Source organism: Lampris incognitus, chromosome 2 (genome assembly GCF_029633865.1).
Source record: "Lampris incognitus isolate fLamInc1 chromosome 2, fLamInc1.hap2, whole genome shotgun sequence".
Classification (NCBI taxonomy): domain Eukaryota; kingdom Metazoa; phylum Chordata; class Actinopteri; order Lampriformes; family Lampridae; genus Lampris; species Lampris incognitus.
The window spans coordinates 42787631-42793639 of NC_079212.1; positions in this window are offsets into that span (position 1 = coordinate 42787631).

A 6009-nucleotide genomic window follows, 5' to 3' on the forward strand; every position below is an offset into this window, starting at 1 on the left:
TGTCGTTTTTCTTGTTTTCACGTTTCTGTGATTACAAATCGGCACTGTGGCGGTCACACCAGAGTTGATGGCGTGGAAGAGGAAAATTGTAATGGAACATCCATCCATCCATCCATCCATCCATTATCCAAACCGCTTATCCTGCTCTCAGGTCACAGGGATGCTGGAGCCTATCCCAGCAGTCACTGGGCGGCAGGCGGGAAGACATCTAGGACAGGCTGCCAGGCCATCACACACACACACACACACGTTCACACCTTGGGACAATTTAGTCCAGCTGAGTCACCTGACCAACATGTCTTTGGATTGTGGGAGGAAACCCACGCAGACACGGGGAGAATGTGCAAACTCCACACAGAGGACGACCCGGGATGACCCCCAAGGTTGGACTACCCCGGGGCTCGAACCCAGGACCTTCTTGCTGCGAGGCGACCGTGCTAACCACTGCGCCACCATGCCGCCCTGTAATGGAATATGGGATGTGGAAAGATGAAAAGTAACAGGAGCAGACAGGGACGATGCCGCAGGAACTGGGGCTGAAGAAAAGGGACATTAAAATTGCACAGAGAGGTGAACAAAGTGCAGGAAGCGGTGGAAGGCTTTGGAGGAGGAGACACAGAATAACTGTCAGTAGCACATTTCTGGATCACGGAGAGACTGGACCTCATGAGGCACAATGAGGAGACCGGCGACTGCCTGTAGAAATAAACTGAGGAGGCTCATCAGATAATTTCTTGATGAACGATTCACGCCCCCTGGAAATGAAGTGGCCCGGTTGCATTAATGTGAGGAAGCGCTTAATGATGCAAAGATAAAGAGAAAAAAAAAATCAGTAATCCCTCAGAAATCCAGCAACCCTCCCCAATGCCTCATTTACAAGTCACAAACATTTTAACAAAGCAAATATTTACTGAATTAAGTCTGTCGAGATTATCGAGGCTCACTCTGATATTTTGGTTGAAATGAATGGCTTTGATTGAAAATGCCAACACGTGCTTTTAAACTACAGGAGTGAGGGGTGTAAACATGGGGTGCGGGATTGTGGGATGGAGATAAGGACTGGGATGTGGGAAAGGGCACTTGAGTCTTTGGTCTGTGGATTTGGGAGGGCATCCACCTACAGAGCCTGGATGTGACAGTAGGAAGTGCTACGTCCCCCTGGCGAAACTCCTCACTGTCGGGTGAAAAGAAGCGGCTGGCGACTCCACATGTATCGGAGGAGGCATGAGGTAGTCTGCAGCCCTCCCCGGATCAGCAGAGGGGGTGGAGCAGCGACCAGGACGGTTCAGAGAGCGGGGTGATTGGCCAGGTAAAATTGGGGAGAAAAAAACGGGGGGGGGGGGTTAGATTTCAGCTAGGCAAGACATTTTTTTCTGTTTGAAGTGTTTAATATTCATGTAATATTACTATATACTATTCTGTACTGTACTACCTCAGGCATGTAAGTAACCTGCTAACATCTAATTTCAGCATCTCTGATATATTCTCTGCACCACTGCACCTTATCACCTCTTATTCCACATGTATAAGCCAATCCTTGTGTATATACCTGAAGATTGTTGTGTTGTAGTGTTGTTATTCTGTGTTAAGTACACTGAGAGATCCACGAAACCGAGTCAAATTCCATGTTTCCGGTGTGGGAAGATGGTGGCGCGAATTCACGTTTGCAGCGGCCTCACCGAATACCGGTTTGGGAAGACGGCGGCACGGACTTACATTTGCGGTGGCCTCACCCAGTACCGTCCATGCTGTGTCTGCGTCTAAGTTTGTGTCTTCGTTTGATGGCTGAGAGAGCTGGCGCTGGATCGGCTGGGGGAGCCTTGTCTGCTGTCCTGTGGGCCCAGGGACCACGGCCCTGCCTGGAGCTGCGCCCGAAGAGGAAACACCAAGGGCGGTCTGACATGACGCGGACGCGGGGCAGGCTAAGCTAACTGCTAGCCCATGCAGGCCGGCAGTTCCGATAACACCGAGGGCGGTCTGGTGGCGGCCTCGCCTACTAGCGTTTACTGTGTTTTTGGTGTCGTCGTGTGGAGGGCGGGGAGGTGTATCGGGGGTGTCTGGCTGGGAGAGCTGGTGTTGGATCGGCTGGGAGAGCTTGGTCTGTTGCATCGGTGGGCCCAGGGACCACGGCCCTGCTTGGAGCTGCGCCTGAGGAGGAAACATCGAGGGTGGTCTGACAGGACGCGGAAGCGGGGCAGGCTAAGCTAACTGCTAGCCCATGCAGAGCGGCAGTTCCGACAGTCATTCTGGCATTCGCTCCCTTGGACAGTGAATTTATACATATCTATCTATATATATCTATATATATATATATATAGATATATATATGCTTTGTAGTTTGGATACATGTGTTCTTGTAGTTTGGATATGTGTTTTTGTCTTTGTGTTGCACTGCTGTGGGCTGGGGGAAACGATGTTTAGTTTCATTTCATGTGCGCGGAATGAAATCAAAATATTCCTGATTCCTGATGTTTGTGCAAACCTACATGGCCAATACACATGATTCTGATTCTGATGTGTAGAACTGTTGACCCAAAACACAATGCAAGATACAGGCAAGGGGGATGGGACGAGTTTCTCTATAAATCGAGCCGCTAACATCAACAAAATGCTACAACCGCAGATAAAAGGAAAATTCTTGGTCAAGACAATACGTTTTAATTTGAGAATGTTATCCTCTTTTGAGATTATAATAAAGTTAGTCAATATGACCAAAAACTACAAGAGGTACTTATTACAGTTCATAGCCGTAATCTTTAAAACAATATTTTTATTTAACTTTGCATATATTTCACACATACAAACAGATAATAGCAATAACAACAATTAAACTACACAATGAAACATGTAGCCACGGTTTTCACGGTCAATAAGGGGAAAGAAACAACATTTCATGTACTTCACATAGGTAATAAAGAAATAACACATAGGACAAAAAATAAAGTATAAGCACTCAACAACACAAAGCAATCTCAAAATGACTGCACCTGGACATGATACTCCAACAAAGACTTCCTCAGATTCCTCTGCCCTTCCTCCGGTTATGGAAGTCAGTCCCTCTAATATAATACAAGATGCCATCTCCTTCACTCCTTCATCCATTTTTCTCCATAATAAAACTATCATCCTCCTGGCCCGCAGGAGCCCAAAGTCAAAGTTAACTGTCTTGAAGTAAAGTTTTTTGGACAGGTGAGGCACAAATGAACAACTGTTTTCCAGCAATTTGTTCATTTTGGACATCCCCACACACAGTGAAACCGAGAAGCCTTTTCTTCTAAACACTTAATACAAGTGTCTGGGACGCCAGGGGACCAACGGTTCAGTTTGATCGGAGTACAGTAACTTCTCATTAACCATTTGTATTGGAATAGCTTCACTCTCATGTTAATTGGTGGCTTTTAAGTGTGCCTCTTCCCAATCAGTCTCTTGCATGTCCTCTTGAACATCTCGTCTCCATGCCTGTCGATGGTGGACTCCACATCATATGACATCAGGGAAATCTGACTTCTCCCCTTTAGGTTTAGATGTGTGAGATTTCCAAGATGTGATGGTGGTCAGTAGTCATACGCTTGTATTTTGAGTTCATAACCATACGTTATTGTATGATTATTCTCAGGTCAGAAGTTTAAAAATAATTAATACTAGAATTGCCTTTACAAACATCCTTTTCATCCTTTCACTGTCGGAAAACAAATGGGAAATGTAACTGTAATCATACCGTTAACACCAAAAATTCAAATTGACCCCTTTCCTATTTGTCCCTCCTGATGTAGTCGTCATCATATTTGCAAATCCACTCCTCGTACATTATCATTAACCTGGGTTACACTAGTAATTTGTAACGCTGCTTTGAGTGATTTTGACCCTTGACAAAAACTTCGCTGAAGTCAAGAATTGATTTGAATTCTATTATTCATGTTGTCATATTCACATATTTTTATTTGCACATTCATGATCATTATGTACAGTAGAAAACGTTGGACATGCATCTCTTAGTGTGTGAGCAAATGTTGCATTAGATTGATTCTATTTACATTTCAAAAGAAAAAAAACCCCATCAATATATACACTACCGTTCAAAAGTTTGGGATCACCCAAACAATTTTGTGTTTTCCATGAAAAGTCACACTTATTCACCACCATATGTTGTGAAATGAATAGAAAATAGAGTCAAGACATTGACAAGGTTAGAAATAATGATTTGTATTTGAAATAAGATTTTTTTTTACATCAAACTTTGCTTTCGTCAAAGAATCCTCCATTTGCAGCAATTACAGCATTGCAGACCTTTGGCATTCTAGCTGTTAATTTGTTGAGGTAATCTGGAGAAATTGCACCCCACGCTTCCAGAAGCAGCTCCCACAAGTTGGATTGGTTGGATGGGCACTTCTTGCGTACCATACGGTCAAGCTGCTCCCACAACAGCTCAATGGGGTTCAGATCTGGTGACTGCGCTGGCCACTCCATTACCGATAGAATACCAGCTGCCTGCTTCTGCTCTAAATAGTTCTTGCACAATTTGGAGGTGTGTTTAGGGTCATTGTCCTGTTGTAGGATGAAATTGGCTCCAATCAAGCGCTGTCCACTGGGTATGGCATGGCGTTGCAAAATGGAGTGATAGCCTTCCTTATTCAGAATCCCTTTTACCCTGTACAAATCTCCCACCTTACCAGCACCAAAGCAACCCCAGACCATCACATTACCTCCACCATGCTTAACAGATGGCGTCAGGCATTCTTCCAGCATCTTTTCATTTGTTCTGCGTCTCACAAACGTTCTTCTTTGTGATCCAAACACCTCAAACTTGGATTCATCCGTCCACAACACTTTTTTCCAGTCTTCCTCTGTCCAATGTCTGTGTTCTTTTGCCCATCTTAATCTTTTTCTTTTATTGGTCAGTCTCAGATATGGCTTTTTCTTTGCCACTCTGCCCTGAAGCCCAGAATCCCGCAGCCGCCTCTTCACTGTAGATGTTGACACTGGTGTTTTGCGGGTACTATTTAATGAAGATGCCAGTTGGGGACCTGTGAGGCGTCTGTTTCTCAAACTAGAGACTCTAATGTACTTATCTTCTTGCTCAGTTGTGCAACGCGGCCTCCCACTTCTTTTTCTACTCTGGTTAGAGCCTGTTTGTGCTGTCCTCTGAAGGGAGTAGTACACACCGGTGTAGGAAATCTTAAATTTCTTGGCAATTTCTCGCATGGAATAGCCTTCATTTCTAAGAACAAGAATAGACTGTCGAGTTTCAGATGAAAGTTCTCTTTTTCTGGCCATTTTGAGCGTTTAATTGACCCCACAAATGTGATGCTCCAGAAACTCAATCTGCTCAAAGGAAGGTCAGTTTTGTAGCTTCTGTAACGAGCTAAACTGTTTTCAGATGTGTGAACATGATTGCACAAGGGTTTTCTAATCATCAATTAGCCTTCTGAGCCAATGAGCAAACACATTGTACCATTAGAACACTGGAGTGATAGTTGCTTGAAATGGGCCTCTATACACCTATGTAGATATTGCACCAAAAACCAGACATTTGCAGCTAGAATAGTCATTTACCACATTAGCAATGTATAGAGTGTATTTCTTTAAAGTTAAGACTAGTTTAAAGTTATCTTCATTGAAAAGTACAGTGCTTTTCCTTCAAAAATATGGACATTTCAATGTGATCCCAAACTTTTGAACGGTAGTGTATATATATATATTAAAAAAAATGCCAAAGCTATCTTTCTCAGTAAGCATCACGCAAAAGATGTTATCCATGTTTGGCCAGTGATGCACAACACTTAACCCGCTGCTCAAAAACATACATTTTGTCTTTTGAACATTTCCAATGCACTTTAAAGGCCACTAGATTTCTTTTTTTTTTTAAATTACAAGAAATATTTCAAGTACCTTCAAATATTGCAATTGTGCTCTCTTGGTCAAAAAGTCCTAAAGTTATCCACTAGGAAAAAGAATACAAGTATAGATTGCAGATCAGTTTTATTTTTGATACAATCCTACTGAAGCCAC